At 43.4% G+C, this 24,118-nt stretch overlaps 1 protein-coding gene across 8 annotated transcripts in view; it reads left to right on the forward strand.

Moving 5' to 3' along the window:
• The first annotated feature begins 253 nt into the window (after window positions 1-253).
• The window catches only part of TBC1D5 (TBC1 domain family member 5), a 433,806-nt gene continuing 409,941 nt past the window's right edge, over window positions 254-24,118 (forward strand). For 2 of the 8 annotated variants that reach the window (XM_053261519.1, XM_053261520.1), the window contains exon 1: window positions 266-473. The gene's annotated coding sequence lies outside the window, so the exon portion shown is untranslated. Of the gene's footprint in view, window positions 474-5,812; window positions 5,932-24,118 lie in introns of those variants that run through there. The other 6 variants (XM_053261516.1, XM_053261515.1, XM_053261522.1 and 3 more) reach the window with 5 other exon arrangements.

Raw genomic sequence — 24,118 nt, forward strand, 5'->3', positions numbered from 1 at the left:
CAAAAGCCAACCCGCATCTCCGTCCGGCTTTAACCATGCTCGCCCCCCACCGCTTTATTTACCCATATTCCTCCCTCCTTTCCTTTGCAGCCCCCTTCCCTCCTCCTCCCCTCACTCAGGGGGCAGCGGCCGAACAAGCAGCCCGGCCCGAGCCGCTCGTCAGAGCCGCGACTCAGCGGAGCAAGCGCGCCCTCGTCGCTCCTGCCGCTGCCGCGCGTGTGGGCGGCCTCCGCTCTCGCTTGCAGCCCGGGCGCCTGCGTGCGAGAGGCAAGGGGGCGGCGGCGGCCGAACTGAGCAACCAGCGTCGCTGCGAGAGGGGTGGGGGGGAGGCGGGAAGCAGCCCTTCTTCCTCTTTCCCCAGCAGCCCGGCTTCCCTTTGTGGGCCAGTGGACTCTCTGAGCGAGGGCGGGACGCTGGCGGGGAGGAGGGAGGCTGAGCCACCCTCTTCAGTGCCATTGCACCAACAGCAGCAGGTAAAAACCTACTGAGCCCCGGGCATCGCCCCTCGGTGACCCACCACCCGTTCCCCGCAAGAGCAAGTGACTGCCTCCTGCTCCAGGCGCCGCGTACTTTCCTGCTCCCTCCCTCCGCGCTCGGGGTTCCATGTCTCTCTCATCTCCTCGCTCGCTTCCCTAGCTGTCAACAAGGGCGAGAGAGCGAAGGAAGTGGTTGTGGGGCCTGCAACGCTCAAGGCAGCTCCTCTTCCAGCCGCTGCCTGCTGCTCTCCAGTTTCCAGAAGCAGATCTGGGGGAGGTGCTTCCTGGTACTGCTGCTCTGGTTCCTCTTCAGAGCAGAGAGTTCTCAGGCTATGTTCATTCCCCACCTCCCGCTGGTTTTCAGAAAGGGCAGAGAACATGAGCTACTAATGCGGCCGGTGTCTTAACCGTGCCCTCTCCCAGCCTGTTTCTAGCTGAAGCTAGAAATCGTTTTCCTTCTCCTTCCTTCCGCCATTCCTTGCCTCTTACGGCTGAAGCAAGCTGCTTTCTGTCTTCCTTACTCCCATTGCCACCCCCTCCCCCAAACTTCAGTTCTGGCGTTTTATGACATTAAGTTTTTCCACTTCCACTTTCCACTTCTTTATGTTTCCAGCTGTTGTTCTGGTGTCTAGATCCAAAGCAGATTTCTGTGACATCTGTTTGGTCATCATTTTTGTTGTGTGTGTTAAACATTTGGATGCTTCTTCAGTACTGCATTTTTGTGAACAGTTATAAACCTGTTCTTTATAGAAACAACTTGTTACAGTAGATAGATTTGAAGGTCAGGCGTGCTGTCACTTCTGCCAAGTTTTCCAACTTTCTTTTTTCTTTTTATGTGGCTTAGTTTCTCTAAATATAAGGTGCCACAATCGAGCAATATACCTTTATAGAGAGTTTAAAGATGTTATGAGTTGAGAAGGACTGTATCAAGGCCAGGGATTATTGTCAAGCTACTAGTGTTGCTCAGTACATTGCTGTGTCCCTAGTTTGTTGACCAAAAGTTGATGTGTTAATTTATGCAGGCTGGAATCAAAAGATCGGTACAACAATAGTTATTTGAGCATGTTGTTTTTAGGCACAAACCTTTCATGTGATATTTCAAAACACTTCTAAAATATAGGGGGACTGTTAAATGCTGTTTGATGTGGCATGAAGGTATGCTGTTAAAGGTAAAAAAAAAAAGAAGTAAAAATAAACAAATCCCACTAGGCATGACCAAGGTCTTGGATATGTCTAAAGTATCTATTTGGAGGTTGGCCTTTATCCTTATTAAGAACTATATGCCAGAATACATTTACAAAAATAATAATATCCCTGTAAAATAAGTATTTTCTTATTTTCTTTATGAATAAAACATAATAGTTATTACTATGAAACTTATTTCCTCAAATACATTAGTATCTACTAGCCGACCCTGCACAGAGCATCTGTGCGCTCTTTGGGGCTGGCGGTTATCTCTCCCCCGCCTTCTGCCCCAGTCTCCGCTTCCTGACCATGGCCAGCCATGCTGGGCCCAGCTGCCTCTCTTCCCCACCGCCACTTCTGCCCCCACACTTTCTTTCCTCCCTCCTGGGCCTTGCCTCCGCGGCCGGCCCAGCCCACCGCCACCACTTGCCTGCCTCCATGGCCGGGCTCACCACTGCCTCTGACCTCCGCGGCCGGGCCCGCAGCTGCCACAGCGACCAATCCTCCTGGGTGCACCTCAGCCAATCAGGCGCCATTGCCGCCCAGCCAATCAGCTTGGCGCTGGGACTCACATTCCAAGGTACACCCATGAGAATTAAATATATAGAGATACCTTCTTCATAAAAAGTCTACCAGTCCATCCCAGATATAATTGTTTGGAAACACTATAATGGATAATGATAATATTTGTGGCTTAAACCTTAAGGGTTAAGTCAGACACATCCTGGGTGGTAGAAGAGGTTTGAATTAACATATGCAGCACTTCAAGGCATTTGTTTTTAAGTCAAAAAATGTATGTTCAAGTTACCTCCACCATACAGGCAATACAAACGTTTACTCAGAAGTAAGTCCTATTTTATTAAATGGAGCTTACTCCTGGGTAAGTATGCATATGATTATAGCCTTAGCATGTCTGTCTTCACCCTTTGTCTTGCATTCAGAATGTTACTGCACATATTGTATATGCGCTGTATATTAGTCAATTTAGTACCAGAAATGGTTTAGTGGTAACATCTAGTCTAACATTGTGTGCCCTGAAAATGTTCCTCATGTGCAGTGAGTGTGTGTGTGTATGTGTGTGTGAGAGAGAGAGACAGTTTTGCCACTCTTCCCTCTGCAGCTGCCTATTGCTCTTCAACACATGTCCCTGAAGGTTGTGGGACATATTTTTGGAGGCACGCAGCTCTGGAGGAAAAGGGAGATGAGGAGAAAGTGTCCCTCCTACATTGAATGCAAGAAAAAAATTTTTTTAGTACTGTGTTTTATTCCTGCTTTCCTGATCACCCCCTTCCTGCTGCTGAGAGAATCACTGCCTGCGCCTCCTGGCTGTGTGAATCGATTTGGGTACAAAATGATTTGTACCTAAATCTACCTGTTTTGGGAGGTTTGTGGACAAAACAAATCACCCCTGTGCTAGCTGGCCAGATTTTGACCCAAAACAAATCGGGGGTGATATGATTCAGGTACAAATCGAATTAAAAAAAATTGATTTGTGCATGTACATCCCTGGTATTAGCCACAATTTTGATACATAGTAGGTATGCATGAACCAAAAATTGTGGTTCGTTTCAAATTTGAACCAAATTCAAATTGAACTGATAGTCCGTGAATTAGTTCAGTTGAACTGACCATCTGATCCATTCCACCAAACCAGTTTGGTGGTTTGAGGGGCTATACTTGTAAAGGGGAATCTGGTGAGGATGCCCTTTGTAAGCAAAGGGGTATGAGAATCCTTGAAAAGTTTTCTAAAGGGCAGCTGGGGCGGATGTGAGAGGGCACCTTTTAAAGCAGATTAAGGTTCTTCCTGGCCCTGCAGTGGTGGCTCCTTGAAGCCCCCCATGCGCTCCCAGCATCCTGCCTGCATGGTGGCATGGTTCTGGCCTCCCTGTATGCATGGAGACTGGAACCATGCTTCCATGTGGGCAGGTTGTTAGAGGGAGCTATGTGTGCTTGGGCTGCACCAGGGGGGCTTTAAGGAGTGGTGGTGGCCACCGGCAGGTCAATAAGAACCTTAATCTACTTTTAAAAGTGCTCTCTCACCATTCTCATGGCCACCCTTTAGAAGACTTTTCAAGGATTCTCCCACCCCTTTGTTTGTAAAGGGGCATCCTTACCGGATTCCTCTTTACAAGCATAGCCCCTCGATCTCAAACTGGTCTGCCACAGACCAGGCTTGGTTCAATCACAGACTGGACCGGAGGCGGGATTCAGGATTTAATCCTGTCGAAACTGAATCCTTTTTGAAACTGTCGAACCAGTTCAGGATTGAACCAAGCTTGGTCTGTGACAGATCAGTTCGTGATTGAACTGTGGAACTGGTTCGGGATTGAACGGTTTTTGCATGCCCCTAATACAGAGTTTTCATGAAGCAGGCAGCTACAAACTAGCCAGAACTAAGGGGGGGGGGGAGAATTAGGAAACTGTCAGAGCAAGGTACTTATTGCCCAGAGAAGTGAATACACCGCTGTAGCAAGTCTTCATTAATAACTGATTCATTTATTACGATAGACCAGTAGCTTGCATTTAGTTGGGCAGGACTTTTAGTGGGGGAAAACATTTAAGGAAGTATAATGTAGTCATATGTACATTGGGCCCAAAAGAAGGGCATCCCCACTGCTCTGTTATCCATATCATGTATAAAAATGTCCAGGATAGCAAAGGATCCAGGATAGAGCCCAGTGGCATTTCCTTCAATATCTCTTTCCCGTTCATGTAGACTTATTCATGAGCTCTTATTGGGCATGGTTGTTCAACCAGCTTTGAATTCACCTGAGACTAATGCATTCCCAAAGCGCATCTATATCTATAGTCAGTGTTCCCTCTAAGGCGTGCGCACGTGTGCACGCTCACAAGTTTTTTTGATGTCCGCTCAATTAATTTTACATCCCACTCAGGTTGAATCAGGAAGGCCCCACTCTGAATGCAGGTGCGTGCACACTGCTTTGATACTGCCGCCCAGAATAAAACTCATTCTGCACACAGATGAAAAAAATTAGAACACTTTATTTATATATCTATGTTTGGCCTATGGCTGCAATAAAATAACTAACTAACCATATCTATATCTATAAATAAAATATCTTCCTGTCCCCAAAGGGCTCACAGTCTAAAAAAGAAACATAAGATAGACACCAGCAACAGCTACTGGAAGGATGCTGTGTTGAGTTTGGATAGGGCCAGTTGCTCTTTTCCTGCTAAATAAAAAGAATTGCCACTTTGAAAAAGTGCCTCTTGCTCAGTTAGCAGGGGACAGCTCAGTTAGCAGGGGACAAAGACAGAGGGATGTTTGTTCATCTACTTTCTTCTAGCACTTCACTCATTTTCCAGGAGCTTTTTCAGATGGCTGCTTTACCGCAACTTTACTTTGGGAGGGTGTATGTGTGTGTTTACATATCGACCAGATTTATCTCAAAGTCTGTGCGATATTTCAGAGAACAATTTACACATGATTTGTGTTTTTACCTTTGTATTGGAGCCTAGCACGATTTATGTCTGGGGTAAAAAAAATCCTCTTTTTGCATCGGAGTATCCGTTATGCCCTGAATTCGCAGTAAAGCCTCGTGGTAAACCCGCTGTCTGAAAAGCCTCAAGGAGTTCTCAAAGATACAGATAGAAGTTCTGAGATCACCTCTGCAAGTTCCTTCAGTACTGGGATGTAATTTATGTGGCCCTGGAGACTAAACTCATTTAAAATAGCTAGGTGTTCTCTTACCGTGTTTCCCCGAAAATAAGACACTGTCATATTTATTTTTCCTCAAGGAGACACACTATGGCTTATTTTCAGGGGATGTCTTATTTTTATTAAGTGTGGTACAACAATCTACATTTATTCAATTATAGTTGAGAGAGACCCACAGACTGTTGCTGGTCAGTGTTGGGGAGCAGCAGCTTTACTGGTGTGCATGTGGGGTGAGAGAGACCCACAGACAGGGGCGTAACAATACCGGTAGGGGTGGCAGGCTGCAAGCTGAGGCATACGGTAGAGGGAAGTACGGTAAAAATCTCCTCAGAAAATCTCCTCCTCAAAAATCTCCCCGCCACCGCCAGGAGGAGGGGAGATTTTTGAGGAGGAGATTTTCTGAGGAGATTTTTACCGTACTTCCCTCTACCGTATGCCTCAGCTTGCAGCCTGCCACCCCTACCGGTATTGTTACGCCCCTGTCTGTGGGTCTCTCTCACCCCACACAAACACCAGGGGAATAGGGGAAAAGCTTCAGCAAGCAGCCTGCTACTGAGCCAGGAGAGATCACCACTATGTCTTATTTTCGGGGTATGGCTTATATTGCACAACTGCTTAGAAATCCTGCTATGGCTTATTTTATGGGTATGTCTTATTTTCGGGGAAACACGGTAGTGCTTTATGTATCCTGAGGCATAATTCCTTCCTTTCTTTGTTAGTGCAGTTGCTACCAGGTTGGGCCACATTTATGTTCTAGGGGAAGACAGATACAAAATGGGAATTGAGCACTTCTGCTTTTTCTCTGTAGGGTTCTACCAGTTTACCCTGGACAGATGTTAGGTTAACTGGTCTGTAATTTCCCTGATCTTTTTTTGAAAGATTACCATTATATTGACTTTCTCTCAAATTTTAATTCTTTTAGAACTCTCAGATGTATTCCAGACAGACCTGGTGACTTGTTCATTTTTAATTTGTCAACTTGCTCTAACACTTCATGTTTAATCACTTTTATTTTATTCAGTTCTTCCTGATATTCTCCTGAAAAAAAAAAAAAGATTGAGGCATGAGCACCTGTCTGATGTCTTCTGCTGTGAAGACTGACAGCAATAATCTATTCAGTTTCTCTGCAGTTCTCCTTTTCCTCCTTTAGTTAATATTACTCTTTACTTGAGAGTAAATTCAGATGCTAGTCTGAAGTACACTGATCTTTCTGTAAAGTGTGCAGTGGCATAGGGAGGCTCCCGGCGGCACAGGGACAAGGTTATTTAGGGGGCTTTCTCACACATGGTCTATATGAGTGCGCCCCAGTCCTGAAGCCATGCCCCCTACTTCCACGCCCACTACTTCCAAGCCCTGCCCCGTGATGGCAGCTAGTGGGCGGGCTTCTCGAGCGGTCTGGTAGGCAGTCAGGCTTCCCCACGGCTGGTGCACAGGCTTCCCCATTCCCTGTTCTGTGCACCAGCTTTTCTTGCATCTGCACAGTTTGAGTAGGGAGAGCGTCATGTGCTGTGATGTTACGGCACATGACACTCTCCCTACTACAACTGCACAGGTGTGAGAGAAGCCGGCTGGGGAATAGGGAGGCCTGTGCACCAGCCGGGGTGGGGGAGAAGCCTGCCCGTCCGCCGCCACCACCACTGCCGCCACAGGTAAAGAGATGGGAAATGGTGGGCCTTTTGTGGGCTGCTTGACTTTCCGGGCCTGGGAACATTTGCACCCTTTTGTTCAATGGATGCTACGCACATGAATGTGTGGATTTTTTGTTCGAATATGCATATTCTTCTGCCAAGACTGTGCAATTGCAGCTGACTAAGCAAAGGGGCACCATTTAAAGTGATTTCTCTCTTATTTCTCTTGGCAGAGATATAAGCAGTTGTCCCTGTTTAGCCCAGTGATGGTTCTCCAGTGTTTGTTGCTGCTGTCTCCTTTGTGGTTCTTTTTAGACAGAGGCCTTGTTCACACAACTGTTTGAATCTGGATTTAATGTGGGTTATTGACATGAAAGTGATTAGGCCTGTTCAGATGAACCTCAGCCTGCATCCGTTCCTACACATGATAACCACTGGTGCAAATGCACTCACCTGATGTAACTCAAGGGCGTGCCGACGTGATCATGTGATTTGATAGGGCTTTTTAGCGCATGATGAGAAGTGATTTCTCTACATCAGAGAAATATAGGAACCATCTAGTATGCGATTAAAGGATGTGCCATAATAGCATTGGCATGTCCTTGGGTGATGAACCCATTGTCAGTGCTGAACCCATGCAAGCTGTATCCATGCTAAGGTTGTTTATGGCCCGAGCTGAATCTGAGATTCCCTTGATGTGGGTTCACACAATCATGCCAATATTGGTAACCCATATTAAACTAGATTTAAATGATTGTGTGAACCAGGCCTGTGAATCATTTGGGGACAGGGAAACATTTTTCCCCATTCCTTTTGCTGTGTAAATTTGAAAATTGAGAAGCAGTGAATAAATTCTAACAACAACAAATAAAGTATAGTATGACAGAATGTTGCATGTTTCAAACACCCTGAGAGAGATGTTTGATCCTTTTAGATCCCAAACTATAGCAATAAGGGATAAGTGCCTTAAAGATGGTTCCTGTACTTCTCTCTCTTATAACAGAGACTTTGATGTATGTTTCAATCTTTTTTCGCATTACTCACATGCTATTTACAATGTTCATTTACAGTCTAGTGGTTGACCAACACTTCAGTTTGTTGTTTAGTCTCTTCTCTTATGCATCCCTTACTAGCTATAGACAGCCCTGTGTCTCCATATGTCTTGTGTGCTGATCGTTTTTTCCAACTTCTGAGCAACTGGAATGTTTATAAACTTGCTGTTGCGCATTAGCAGTTAAGTCAATGACTAGGCAGAGTTCATTTTCAGTCAATGGAAGGCAGAGCTTTTTCAGCCAGTGTCTTTCTTTGAAACCTCTGCAACTATTGGCTGCAAAATCTGTGCCTTCTGCTGAGTAAAAAATGAGCTCTTCCTAATAGGGATGTGCCCGGACCGGTCCGGAGGCCATTCTAAAGGCCTCTGGACCGGTCCAGACCTGGGCGGTTCGGTTCGGGTGGGGAGGTTGCTTTAAGAACGGGGGGAGGGTTTACTTTCGCCTCCCGCCGCTTTCCCGTTCTGGTGTCCATAATTTTAGTAGTAATTGGGGCAGCAGGATACCTCCCTGCCGCCCCTTCCCCTTTCGCTATGAAAAGCTCCCAGGAGTCCTCTGTGCGCACACACACGTCACAGAGACATGAAGCACGTGCACAATGTGTGCATGCGCAGAGGACTCCTGGGAGCTTTTCATAGTGAAAGGGGGGAAGGGGTGGCTGGGAGGTATCCTGCTGCCCCAATCACTACTAAAATTATGGGCGCCAGAGCAGGAAAGCGGCGGGAGGGGTAAGTACACCCTTCCCCCGCTCTTAAAGCAACCCCCCACCCCAGTGCCGGACCGCAGTTTGGCAGTTCCGTGCACACCCCTGCTTCCTAACCCCTTGATTCAGTCTTCAGTGTATAGCAGAATGTGTTTAAACAGTACATCTTACTAAAGTTGTGCCCTAAATTATTATCTAAATCTGGTGCTTATTCACAAATAGATGTTGGAAAGAATGATGAAATAGACTCTTAGTTGAACTTGTACAGCAGAAGTTTTAAATCTGTCTAGATATGAATTTAAAAAGATCTGGTCGTGTGTTTCATAGGAGCAAGCCATGGTGTGCTGGGAAAACATGCATTATATCATTTTTAAAAAAACCTTTGTTGATTAAAATGATACACTCTTAACCATTTTATTTAAATAAGGAGAAATAAAAATTACTAGCCGACCCTGCACAGAGCATCTGTGCACTCTTTGGGGCCGGTGGTTACCTCTCCCCCCTCTTCTGCCACAGTCTCTGCTTCTGGGCCCAGCCACCTCTCCTCCCCACTGCCACTTCTGCCTCCCCCCCCAGCTTTCTTTCCCTGCTCCTGGGCCTTGCCTCCATGGCCGGGCCCGCCACCTCTGGCCTCCATGGCCGGGCCGCCGCCATGGCAACCAATCTCCCTGGGTGCACCTCAGCCAATCAGGTGCGTTCGCCGCCCAGCCAATCAGCTGGGCGCTGAGACGCACATTCCAAGGCACACCCAGAAGAATTAATATAATAGATATTAAAAGTGTGGCATTTTTAAAAGCTCAATGATACAATCTGCATTTTGGATCGGGGAGGTATGAATGCAGAATGATCTGTGGGAAGATTTTAGTTCCAATGGTGAAGATTACCAAGGTCATCTCAACATTTGTCCAGAAAAGGATTGTATAGTGCCGGGGCATTGAGTAAAGGATTGTACAGAGTTTAGATGACAACACTGTATATGTTATGGTAATTGTTGCCATTGGAATAAAAGGTTTTGCCATGTGCAGGCATCTTCTCATGGGGGTGGAATTAGGGAAACTAATTAAACAGGCTCATAATGGTGTGGGGCACGTCTACCAGGGTGGGAATTCAAGAGTCACTACTTACAAGGGACATTTGGGTATCTTGGCTTGCACAAATAAGTAGATGTGATTCAACGCCTCTCCCTGAAAATGGGAATAAAAGCATTAATTCACTTTAGTAACCCCTGCTAGCTGGGCAGAGGCACCCTTTTAACATGGTGATTCTCTTTATTTATTTATTTTAATTTTTACATTTATATTCCTCTCTTTCTCCAAGGTAACTGGCCCTATCCACCCCCAGCACAGTACCTCCAGTGACTGTTGCTGGTGTCTATTTTTAGACCGTGAGACTTTTGGGGACAGGGATCCTTTTATTTATTATTATAATTTATTATTTCTCTGTGTAGACTGCTTTGGAAACTCTTGTTGAAAAATAGTATAGTATATAAATTTTTTGTTGTTGTTAATTGTAGTGATCAAAATCTGAGGTGGAGCCAGTATGGAAGTAGTAGTAGTAACGAAAGGATGTAGAAATATTGCTTGATAATCTCTTAGAACTGTATAAACCTGTCTTATCCTGAGCAAGACATTGGTCCTTCTAATCCAGTATTGTCTACTCCGTCTGGCAACATGCTCTCTGGGTTCTTGGGCAGAAGTCTTTCCCTTCTACCTGTATATGCCGGAGCTTACACCTGGGATCTTCTACAAGGAAAGCTTGCTGCAGTCTTTGAAACCTTCATAGCTGTTTGCTACAGGTGTTCTGCCTTTAATTGACTGAAAATGAATTTTCCCTACTCATTGGCTTAGGTATAGCTAACACACAGAGAGTATGTGTTTGTATGACTAAGGTTTGCTTATTACAGTCTTGGCTGGGAGAAGGAAAGGAAGATACACTTGGTTGTGAAACTAGTCAGTGTATTGTGTATGCTAAAGGAGACCATAGCCTTAGTTATGGTGATCTGATTTGGTACTCACAATTTTACTGCACAGATATAGGATTCTTAAGTGTGTGTTTTATATTGGAGTCAGTATTGGAAATGGTGATTGTATTGTAATGATTTTAGGTTTGCTATGTACAAAAATTATGAATCTAGTTATTAATATAGAAATGACCTGTTAGTTTTTAACCAATTCTTTTTTTGTTGTTCACACCTTACCAGGCAGTTTCTAAGATCAGTAATCAAATCATCTGAAATTAAATTGAACTGGTGTTCTTCTCATTGTAAAATTGCCTGTTGAGGCCCTGAGCTACAATTAGGGCTGCAGTTTATGCCATCAAATAGATCCCCTATAAGGAGCGTGTCTGCCCTTGTGGTTCTGGGGAAGTGGAGTCAACGGCCCATGTTATCTTGAACTATCAGTTTTATCAAACTTTGCGGGAGAGATATATAAGTCCTTTTTTAACAGCATACCCCAGTTATTCTGAACAGTTCTATCTGGAATTACTTTTGACAGACCGTTGGGATGTAGTATCTTACAACGTGGTGAAGTATTGTTTTTTGGCTAATAAGACTAGGATAAGAAATGTTGAGAAGCGAGATATGGGGTTGGATTGATTTAAATTTTAAATTATTACAATGCATGGAGCCCTCTGTTTTATGTAATGGATGAACTTGGGTGTTATGGTTCTGTTTTATGTTTCAACAGTTTATTATTTTATTTGACCAAGTTCGTTTTTATGTAAAGCTCACTTTTACGTAAAGCTTTTGTACTTTGTGTTTTGCTGGTCGAATGACCGTAACAATAAAGATTTACGCCATCAAATAGGCAGCAATATAATCCCTTTATATTTTGTGGGAGTGATTGCAATATAGGAAGTATTTTGATTGGTGATTATTTAGCAATACAGTATTAATGTTTACTTTCTTGATTGTTAACTTGTTTGTGCGTAAGATACTACCGTAGTAGAAATATGTCATACCTCCTTATAGTGTTATGCTTGATCTTATGGACGGTTCTTATGATACATTTCTCAATTAAGTCATTTCAATTTGAATTGTAATATTCCAAATTGAAGATATGGGAGAATGAAGTTGGCCCTTGTTGTTTTTGTGGGTTCCATTCTTTTCTATAGGTGTGAATACAAAAACCATGAATAACAAAACCTTGAGTCAGTGGGAATTGGGGGGTTAGGTTTCTTGAGCTTAAAAAAGGTTCCAAAAAGTAGAAATAAAAGGAAATAAGCATTGTACCTTGTTTTCCAGGCCTCCAGCTCTCCAGAAAGCCCCCCTCCCACCCTGCAAATCCTCCAGATTTTTGAGATTTAAACAAAAAAACCCCACAAATAACAATTGAGGATTTTAAAAAAGAGAGAGCCACAAAATGGCTCCGTGCTGCAAAATGGTGGCTGCAAATGACATCGTAAGTTGAACAGATAAATTCTGCCTATTCTAAAAACCGTGGATAAAGATGGTTGGGTCCCCCTATGACCCAACCACAGATATGCGAAACTGTGAGTGCCGGGACTGTGAATAACAAGGGCCACCTGTACACATTTTACACACATTACACATTTTTTGAATGAAATACAAGCACCTAGGTGTAATACATGAAGGCAGAAAAGCATACTACCAGCTAGTTTGATGTAGAGAACAAATTGTTGGCAGAAAACCATCTCAAATGCTTTGGGAAAAGCAAAGAAAAGCATTTAAATTTTACTGGGAGCAGTGGGAACAAAGGGGAGGGGTTAATAGTTCTCTTTGACTCCAACAGCTACTGCTGTAGTGATTGATTGATTGATTGATTTAAGTGCCATCAAGTCGGTGTCGACTCTTAGCGACCACATAGATAGATTCTCTCCAGGATGATCTGTCTTCAATTTGGCCTTTGAGGTTTCTCAGTGGTGCATTCATAGCTGTCATAATCAAGTCCATCCACCTTGCTGCTGGTCATTCTCTTCTTCTCTTCCCTTCAACTTTCCCCAGCATTATGGGCTTCCCAAGGGAGCTAGGTTTCGCATAATGTGTCCAAACTATGAGCCTGGTCATTTGTGCCCCGAGTGATAATTCTGTATTGATTTGCTCTGTGATCCATTGTTTGTTTTCCTGGCTGTCCATGGTATCCTCAAAAGTCTTCTCCAGCACCAAAGTTCAAAAGCATCAATACTTTTTCTATCTTGCTTCTTCAAAGTACAGCTTTCTCATCCATAGAGTGTCACGGGAAAAACCATTGTCCAGACGATTCTAATCTTTGTAGGTTTAGTCATGGCACGGCATCTAAATATCTGCTGTGGTACTGGATAAAAATTCAGAATATGCAATAGTTCATGAATATATTGCAATAGGGGAGGGTTTCACAAATTCGACCCTCCTTCAGATGTTTAATTAAAAGTCCCATCATCCCTAACTGTTGACCATTGTAGCTGGGGATGATGGGACTTGTAGTTCAAAAGCAACTGGAGGGCAGTAATAGGGATCCACTGGTTCTGTTCTTTGAACTTTTGTCCTCAAGGTGCATGCCCACCTGAGTTTGAAATGGGTAAGGAGATGATCTTTTCTTTCCTAGTCTGAAGGTCCCCAGACCCTTAGGCTGTGAGGGATCATGGTTCTTTTTAGATAAGTATTTTATTATTCTTGTGTAACTTTACTGCTATACGTTGTCTTGGGTGTGTTTAGCAATAAAACAGAAAGGAAAATATCCTCATACGTATGTATTATGAGAATTCCAAAATAAATTAAAGTGATTGATTTTACCGTCTGATCCTATGCATGTTTACTTGGAAGTAATGTCCACTGTGTCCAGTGGGGGTACAGAGGATTTTCCTCTGTGCCCCCATAAGCAGGGGATTTTCTTCATAAAGTTAGCTTTTGTATATTCTTGATGAAATTATATTTGTATTCATGCAATTTTGCTTTTGATTTATATGCTAATAATTCATAATTGCATTTTTAAAAAGTTAAGGTGTGTTTTTGGTGAACTAATATACTCTCATTAGGAATATGGGTGATATTAGGGTTGTGCGTGTTGTTGTTTTTTGTTTTGTTTTTTGGCCCAAATCTGAAACACCCCCAATTTGTTATTTGTTCGAAATCAGCCAATCCGAAACACCCCAATTTTGTTCATAATTGTAAAATATGAATCCGAAATGTTTTGGATTTTAAAAAATGGTCCTGGGCCAAAACTAGTGGGTGGGGTTGGTAGAGCCCAATGGGTGGAAGCTACCACCCAAATTTCAGAGGAATTGGGCAAAGGGCTGAATTTTGGTTAATTTTTTAAGATTTTTCACATAGGGAAGAATGGAGGTTTCAGCAAAAGTATAGCTTCACGTTGGGGGGGGAGGGGGTGGCCCAGTGCAGAGTAGGGTGGGTGGTAGTGCCCTGTGGGGGCAAGGAAGCTGTCAGAATTATTTCAAAGGAATTGGGCAGAGGGCTGATTTTTAGAGATTTAATGGAGTTTACGTGTCTTTAAGGTTCTTCCCCATAGGGAATGATGGAGGTTTCAGCAACCCCATAACTGCACTTGGGGGACACCGTGGTGGCCCAGAGTGAGTGGTGGTGTAAAACACATAGGGTGCCAACCACCCCCATGGGTGGCTAACCCATGGGGTACTGGGTTCTGTTGTTTCTGAGGTGTTCTGCACCACCAGTGGAAGATAGTGGTCCCCTTTGTGACCTCGCTGGGGGTGGAACCTCTGGCTGGGATCATGCCGTGGTGAGGGAGGAGGGCTGCCTTGACTTGCAGAAAGGGAGTGCAGGTGGACCTTCCTTGGGGGAGGGGGAGCAAGCACGCGTACCAAGGAGGGCTAAGTGGCAGAGGGAGGAGGCATGGTGTGGGGGAGAGGCAAAATACCATTTTGTGCATTCATGCAAAAGGGTCATTGGATGAATGACACTAGAATGAAGTTATCCTAAGGATTTGATGCTCAGCACGGTTTGTGTCCAATCCCAACCGATTTAAAACCAGCTGCCTGTTGCGGCCAAGGCACCTTGAGAGGGAACGCCATTTCCGTTTTTCATTGGTGGAGCATTGTGGTTCCTCGGCCCCCTATAACCCTCTGGTCTGCACCGCTGGTGGAAGACTGCGTTCCCCTTTATGACCTCGCTGGGCGGGGGACGACAACCTCTGGCCAGGATGATGCCGCGGTGAGGGCTAAGTGGTGGAAGGAGGGAGGAGGGCTGCCTTGGCTCACCTCGCAGCAACTCGCTGGCAGCATGTGGGACCATGTGAGTTGTGTGGCCGCAAAGGCAGGCTGGTGTGATTGGCGCATGCAGGGGAGTTGGGAGGGGGGCGCAGAAGTACGCGCTGCGAGAGAGGATGTGGGAACACCTGCTACACTCTGGTGTTTAAGCACAGCGGCGGCAGCTCTTAGACCCAGGTGACCTTCCAAGTGCGGTCCGGTCCACCATTGCCTTGCCCACCCTGAACAGTGCCTCGTCTCTCCCCCCACTACAGCGCCCCCCACCATCTCAGAATCGCCCCCTTCTCTTTAACACCAGGTCCCAACAGCTCTTCTTCACATTTTCTTTCACCGTAAAGAAAAAACTCATTTCCAACAACTGCCACATAACCGTTTTTATGGAGTTTTGGAGGAGCTGCGTGGGTTTCATTAGGTTCGCCTCACAAAGTGCACATCTAAGAGCAGGATCAAGATCAAGCCAGGTGATCATGACCAAGCAGCATTGACACAAATGAAAGATGACTAAATTAATTTCAGTGGGTGGTCCTGACTAATGTTGTCTGGATCCGGCCCTGTGCAACTTCTGCTAAAACTCCACCTCCATCAAGAGAGGGTTAAACTGTAGACTTCGGGCTCTACTGACAACTTGCCCAGCTGTCCTGTCCTCTCCTCACCTCCTTTTTGCTTTGCTTGACATCCAGCCTGATGAAGAGTCTGAGAGGGAATTCAAAAGCTTGCTTGTGTGTTGTTTTTGGTGGCCCCATGTAGCTTTTGAATTTTTCTAATGGCCCAACATCCCCTCTCCATTGAGTAATCACAAGCATTCTCACCCCGCACATACTGAAGACATACTGGAGACATATTTGTTCACTCAGGCTTTTAGATTCAGGGGTTCTCAACCTTGGGTCCCCAGATGTTGGTGGGCTTCAACTCCAATAATCCCCAGCCATAATGGCCAAATGCCATTGTGGTTGGGGGTTATGGGAGTTTAAGTCCACCAACATCTGGGGACCCAAGGTTGAGAACCTCTAATATTCCATGTTTGCAAAAGATTCCAGATTTAATTATTTTAGTGCTTATATTATTTTAATTGTAAACTGCCCAGAGATGCAAGTTTGGGGCAGTATAGAAGTCTGATAGATAGATAGATAGATAGATAGATAGATAGATAGATAAACTTAAACTTGAAACCCCTTTACTAACTGCTGGTCCAGGAAACTCTGCACGAAGGATTTAGCGGTCCTTGACTCCAAAAAGGTTGAGAAACACTGCCAGTCATGGAGCAGTTAGAGAGAGGGGGGTGAGTGACAGCACCTGGATGGGACTTCCTACCTCATCTGTGCAATGTAACCATGAGCGGGGTTTGTTTGTTTGTTTTAAACATCTGAATGGGGCTTCAATATGTAGCTATTGTGTGCATCACATTAGAACATCATGGTACTTGGTGGTGTTGCCTTGAATACAGAATGTTTTCAGTAATGTTTTCATGTTACATACTTGATCAAAGGTTTCTTGTTTCAAATGCAGTAGACTTTAAAGTTACTGAGCCAGCATGGACATCGGCAGGACTTTTTCCAGGGCAAAGAGGGGCAATGCTTGCAATCCTATACTGACTTACCTGGGAGCAGGGGGTGCGGGGCTGGGGGCGAATCAGCATGTGTGGGGCCTCCTTAACATTCATATCATTACAGAATCATACTGACTGCTGACATATTTTGTAAAAAATGTGAGTCAATGAGTGAGTTTTTTGGACGTGTCCGACCAGCTTGGACATATAGTGCATTTGAAAGGGGGGGTGGGAATAAAAATAAAAGCATAACACATTCTTCACAGTTCTCATTAAGACCTTCTGGATTGCAAACCAACTTGTGCATAGTGGATTTATAAATATATTATATTTTGTTTGTTCCAGAAGTTTTTGTAACTTTCTGCCATGAAACAAGCCACTTATAGGACTTTGATGGGTTTTTTTAAAATTAAAAAAAAAATTAAAAACCAAATCAACTTTGTATACATAGCCCTTCTACCCTACCTTACATCTGTACTCAATACCAAAGCCCTATAACAAGTCATTCCAAGTGATCTAAAGGCTGGGACAGAAAGGGAGGTGTTTTGCCCTTTTCTATGTAGGCAAAGGGCAGATTCCACCATATGGGGGTGGAATGATGGTATAAGGGAGGATTTCAGTTCCAGACATTTTTTGTAATTTTCTGCCATAAAACAGTCCACTCATAGGGCTTTTTAAAATGTTTGTTTAAATATATATTTTAAAATATTAAAAATCAACAAATTAAAGTGGATTGGGCAAATTAAATAGTCATAGCTTCCCAATCTGCCCTACATATGTGTCCGATATCAAAGCCCCATGGCAAGCCATTCCCTAAATATTCAAAGCCTGAACAATAAAGAGTTTCCAGAGGCCTCTCTGGAAACCCCACCCACTGCTGAACAACTGAGAGGTGGCAGAGGAGAGCAAGGGAGCTGTAGATTTCTTTTCCCTTGTATAATTATAAAATCTAAAAAGGAAATTGAGAAATTTCCCCTGTTTATCCAAGGGAATTGAATAAATGTTGAGGAATATGTGTTGCTGCAGAAGTCTTTGCAGCTGTTGACTGTGCATCATTATTTTCTCATCATAGGCAAAATATGAGAGCATAAGATGAAAGTAAGTAGTGACAGAAAGAATGGTATTTCAAAAATTTAGCAGCGTTTTGCAAAATAGAATCTACTGAATTTTATCAAAAGACTTTAAAATTTCAAAAGCTAGCCATTGTGGCCTGTCTGTGGACAGAAAGAAGGAAGAGCAGAGGGTGAGATTGTGTCATAAATCTGTTAGCTTGGCTCACCCAACAGGATTTACAACCCCCTTCAGCACTCCCCCTGTGAGTTAACAGAAAGTAGCAGCGAAGCTACATGAAAGAAAATACAAGGCTCACAAAGAAAATAGTAAATGAATTAAGTCCCCCTGAACTGAACTAGGTACCCCCCTCTAACAATAACTGAGTAATAACTGAAAAGAAAACACAGAGCGAAGAATGAAAGAGCGAAGGACACCAGAAACAAGGAATTAACAGAACAAAGCAGGAAAGCATAAACAAGGGCAAACTGGAATTTGGAAAAGTTAGGAATTCAGAATAGCACACGGACTGCGGTCAGCAACATTGCTAACAGCATCTGAGCAACTGACAGGCTGCTAAATATATATGGTTCAAGAGAACCAGCAGCCAATCAGGCTTCCCTGAGTCAGCACTTCTGCTTCCTCTCGTTATCTCCTGCGCCTGTGTGACTCCCACTGAGCTTGCCTCTTGAGACGTCTTCTCAAGACAGGTGAAATCCCAGGCTCCTCCTCATCAGACATCATGTCTGGCAGCTGTTCCGAATCCTCAGCTCCAGAGTCTGGTCTCCCTGCCAAATCCTGTTGCTGTGCCTCTGAGCCCTCACTAGCAGGTGAATCCTCCTGCTCTGACTCTTCTGAGTCAGAAGTCTGAGCCATGACAGATTGGGCCTGGCTAGAATTATACTGGACTCCTTGTTACCTTGCTTATTTCCCTTGAGTATCCGCATAGATACCTGTGCTTCTCAGATAGTAAAGCTGAGCAAAGAGTGTAGGGAGGGAAGCATGACAGCCAGTTAACATAGCAGGGCAAGTAGAATCGCGGAATGTTAAGAGTAGGAAGGGGCCTTGGGGGTCTTCTAGTGCAGAAAACTGCTACGGCATTTCTGAGTTTTGTTTGAAATCCTCTAGTGAAGGAGAGCCTATCACTGCATGAGACAGACTGTTCCACTGTCAAACAGCTTTTAAAGTTAGGAAATACTGTATTTCCTATTGTCTAGACTAAATTTGCTGCCTTGTAATGGTTTTAATCCTGTGGTCTGAAGCAACAGAGAATGAGTCCGCTCCTTCTTTTGTGTGGCAGCCCTTCACATATTTGAAGACACCTACTGTATCTCCCCTTCGTCTTCCCTTCTCCAAGCTTAACACACCCAGCAACCATTCCTCATGGGACTTGGTTTCCAGACACTCACCCTCTTTGTTGCTCTCCTCTTAAAATGTGACACCCATGATTGCACATAGTACTCCAAGTACTGTATTTATCTGAATGGAAGATGGCCATGAATTTCAGCTGACCCCCTTAAAATATGAGTTAAATATAGGTTATACTATTTACCCAAAAGTAAGAGGACTCTAAATTTAAGACGATCCCCCAGTGTCTATCAGCAAAGAATTTTGGGGGAAACCTAGTCTGTGATTCAGGTAAATACTGTAAGGTCTGACTACCACAGAATAAAGTGGAATGATTACTTCTCATTATCTGCACACTTTGCTCCTGTTAATGCAGCTTAAAGCTGATTAACGTTTCTAGCAGCTGATCACACTGCTGGCTATAGTTGAGCATGTGTCCACTTGTATACATGCAGACACTTCTTTTTCTCCTTGCCCAATGCTCATGATTGTGTAATGCGCAAATATACAAAAAAAATTAAAGCATTGAGAAATACATAAATAAATGGGGGAAACTGCTCCATTTGTGACTAAGCTACAAGTTTCTTGCCCAGCAACTTGTAGCTTAGTCATCCCAAAACTATCTGAGATGGGTCATTTCTAGTTGGTGGCAACTATTATCCCAAGACACTTGTTCTTTGTTAATTCTTATTATAATAAGGGGAATATTATTTTTAAAAAACCCTTGTTTTTAGGCTTTTAACACCTTTCCCCATCAGCATGACTGTTACAGGAGTAGGAATGATCACTGCTTGATCATGCTTTACAGATTTCCAATGACTGGGACCTGGCGATAATAGTCCCACTCTGTAAAAAAAGAAAAGAAAAAAAAGGAGTGATATCTGAGTCTGCAAACTATTGGCGGATTAATTTACTTTGTGTAGTGGGGAAGCTTTATGCCAGACATTTATGCTGGAAATTCTGGTCCTGGTTAGACAGTGAGAACATTCTAGCTGAGGAACAGGCAGGCTTCAGGACCAGCCGATCCATGATAGATCAATGTTTAGTTTTATAACAATGTTTAGTTTTGGTAGAGAAGTACAGCTCTAGGCCCCATGGAATTCTGTTTGCTGGATTCATTGATTTCAAATTAGCTTTTGATTCTATTTCCAGGGAAAGACTTTGGGTAAAGTTTCAGACTTCCTGTATTGATTGTAGACTGCTCTCTCTTACTCACATGCTTCATCAAAATAGCTATCTGAAAGTGAAGTGCAATCTGCAGGGCCATTTATCAGGCCCAGTTCCAGTCCAGAGGGATGCAAAACAGGGCTGTATTTTAGCTCCCCTGTTATTTAACTATTACATAAATTCCCTGATGGAAGTATTACAAAATTCTAATTTCTACCCTCTAACCGTGGTTTCTCGTACAGTTCTTTTTAATGAGGACAATACAGTAATATTACCCTTTTCTGAAATAGGTCTGCGAAGAGCTCTTAAGTCACTTGCTACATATTGTTTGGAGCAAAGATTAGAAATTAACTATCAAAAAACTAAGATCCTAAGGTAAACACTAATGGTGTTTACCAAGAAATACTCCAAACATGGATAGCAGATTAATGAACAAGAAATAGAGCAGGTTAAAATTTACAGATATCTAGGGGTGGTTTTCAAATCAAATGGTTCCTGGAAGGCTCACATTGCTCATGTCACCCAAAGTGCACATACAAGTGCAACTGCTCTGGCTAGATTCTGTTTCTCCAGGGGAGGTAAACATATACCTGCAATGGTGAAAGCGTTTCTGGTTCAGGTAACATCTCAATTAATGTATGGTGCCCACGAGTAGAGTACTCTCCAGTCTTGGCTTTTAAACATATTTTTACAGGAGATAATACCAAAGTTGAAGATAAAGAATTAGTTACTTTCCTAATCCTGGCTGCTAAAGCAATTGTGACACAGCAATGGAAACTACTAGACAACCTAAATGTGGAGAGATGGTACAATAAAGTATGGTCGTGGGCAATTTTAGAAAAAAATGCAGATAGGCTAAAGATAATGAAAAACCAGAAAAAATAATCACAATTTTATCGCATCTGGAAAAAAATTATTGAGGCTATTCACACGATGGGGCGAAATGGGGCTAGCGGAGGCTAGCCCCATTTTGCCCCATCGTGTGAACCACCGGGCTCGGCTGCAAGCCCAGTGGTTACTAGGCGGGTAACCCGCCTAACTACCCCTGCCCTCCAGGTTTGCGGAGCGAGCGCTCCGCAAACCTGGTTTTAAAGATTGTGAGTAGCTGCGGTGTGGATCCGTGCTGTGGTTACTCATGAGTAGACCCCTGGAGGGGAGGCGAAAAGCCACCTCCCGGCTCCGGGGGTCTACCCAGTATGCCCTGCGCGCTCACGCAGGGCATACTGAAGCTTCCGGGGGCCGCTCGGCTCCCGAGCTCCCCAGCCCCCGCCAGCTCCATCACAGAGCCAGCAATCATGTGGGCAGCTGATCCGGCTGCCCAGGGCTCCCGCTCTGATCGTGATCCTGCTCACTCTTACGAACCGGGTCTCACTGCTAGTGAGACCCGGCTCATTGTTTATTTAGGGTGTAACTGAGGCAATTCTGACTTTATTCATGAAGCATGGAAGCTATGAGCATTTTGATTTGTTTAAAAAAGCAGTTTAACTTCTAATAGTGGTCTTCTAATATCTATACAGTTTTGTTGGCTCATATTATAAGTATGTTATATTGATTTGTATTGAACTGTTGATTTGAATGAATTGGAATGAATATAGGTTGAAGTGTTTCAATTTAAAAAAAAGTATGGTGCCCAAATTTGTATATATCCTAACTCATTTTCTGGAGGCAGTATAGTCCAAGTTTCTTAGATCTATTCTTTGTGTCCCATGCTGTGTACTAAATGCTTTGCTGATCATTTAAACCAAGTTAATTCCAACTGAAGACCACATTTGGTTACTTATTTTAAACTACTTGCCAGGGTGGATTTGATTTAAATCAAACTGATTTAAATCACGATTTAAATCACTAGCAGGGTGGATAAAAATCAATGATTAAAAAAATAAAAAAAAATTTAAATCGCATTTTTTGGATTTAAATCACTTTTTTAAAAAAAAATAAATCATTGATTTTTATCCACCCTGCTAGTGATTTAAATAGTGATTTAAATCAGTTTGATTTAAATCAAATCCACCCTGCTACTTGCTTAAATTAATTGACAACCCTTTTGGTTTGGCTGCCTGCACTTTAATGGATAGCCTCTCCTCCAGATGGGAAAATGCGGTGGAAAAGCAACTTTGGTGTTATGGCCTCCAGTTTTTAAATCTGGCCCCTATAGGCTTTTTAAGGCCAAATAATTTACCAGCGCCTTTGGGATATTTGGCTTCAAAAGAACAGAGTGCGTATTACACATTGCGTAATAGTAGGAAGTTCTAGACACATTCTATCTCTGGTTAATTACTTATATAAACGTACTTTCCCTACGTTCTGCCTTGCCTTTACTTTGGCTTTTTAAAATGTGTTTCCTTCAGCTGTTTTGAAGGGAAGATTTTGCCATATTCCCAATGGCTCTGCTCCTGCCTCTCAGGCATGACTGAGTCAGAGGAACTTATTTTATAGAGATATACTTTCTCTTCTTATTGGTCAAAATTTGTTACACTATCCAAGCAGATCGGACAACTTTTATGTAAATCTCCTTCTTTCTGACTTTGATGCTGAGATTACCTACTGTGTTGGTTACATTTTGTGCTACTGATTGTAATACCAGGAAACAAATTATTAACCTTTTTGTTATGTAAGGTACATGTGGTGTTTGGGTGGTAGGTCGGTAATATTATTCAGTAGTATTCATTATTATTTAGTATAAGAGTATTTTAAGTTATACTGCCTGTAACTGTTGATTATTGTAATTATTGGCTGGTCGTGGACCATAATGAATGATGATGAATAGGAAGAAGGCAAAGATTTTTCTTGCCAAAATTTGCCATTATTCTCAATATGTAAATGATTTGGGGTGTGCTTTACTGGAAAAATGTTGTATAACAACTAATTCTCCCACACGAAAATACTCCTCCTCTAAAAAATATTGTAGAACAGGTTTAGTAATTGCTGAAGTCTACAATTCTGTGCATACTTACCTTGTAGTAAGTCCAACTGAACTTATTTCTCAGTAGATGTGCATAGGATTGTGCTTCAAATGTTAATTAAAAGTAAGGCCGTTGGTGAAGTTTAAATATGCCATTTGCAACATGAGGTTATTTATAGCATTAGTTCCCAAATCCTTTTATACAAGTGCCTGTATGTTTTTATTTCCAAAATCTCCAAGTCCATTTGCCTGTGTTTTTGTTAGGCATTGGTCAGGGCCTGAAAAGGAGTGTTTGTTCAGACACCTGTCTGGAATTTGGGCCAAAATAAAAAATAATAGTTTTAAAGTTTTAAATTTTAGAGTTTTTATCTATATTTTAAGTTTTAATTGTGTTTAATGTTTTAATGGTCATGAGGCCCAAAGGGAGGCCAGCCCCCCTAGCCATGCCCAATGCATCTGACATCAGACATCAGCACTGGACATCTGATGCAGGGGGCGTGGTTTTGCTTGCAGATGGGACACGCGGCCCTGTTTGCAAGCAAAACGCGTTCGCAGCACGGCCGGGTGCGGCTCTCCCCACCTTAGGCAGGGAGAACTGCTCCCAGCCATGCTGCAAATGTTTGCGAGCAAAACTAAGCTCCCTGTGTCTGACGTCAGGCACAGGGGGCATGGCTGAGGCGCAAGACATGGCTCCTGAGTGCAGTGTCCCAGATTCTTTGAACCCGTTTGTGCTATGGTGGCTCCGTCCCAATGGTTATATATTAAGACTGTAAACCACATGGAGATTTGTATATAGGGCAGTATAGAAATGTGCCAAACAAACATAAAATGAATAGAGTTTGAACTGTACTGCTACTATCTCAGCCACCTTTCTTAAACCTACCTGAATGTAACAATTGCTTGAGTTAGGTTTGCCCTAGATCACGGGAGGCAACTTCAGCTCTCCAGCTGCTGTTGAACTACAACTCCCATCATTCCCAGCCACAACTTACTGTGGCTAGAGATGATGGGAGTTTTAACTCAGCAACACTGGAGAGCCAAGTTTGCCTATCCTTGTTCTAGATGCTTCTGTGAGCAAGCATGTCAGTGCCTAAAACCACCAGGAACCATGGAAAATGTTGCTTGCATGGTCCTCTATGTCCTTGGATAGTACCATTCATGCTTGCAGCAATGTCTAGGGCCTAATGAGTCTCTCCCCTCACTGCTTCC

This window comes from Hemicordylus capensis, chromosome 6 (genome assembly GCF_027244095.1).
Source record: "Hemicordylus capensis ecotype Gifberg chromosome 6, rHemCap1.1.pri, whole genome shotgun sequence".
NCBI lineage: Eukaryota > Metazoa > Chordata > Lepidosauria > Squamata > Cordylidae > Hemicordylus > Hemicordylus capensis.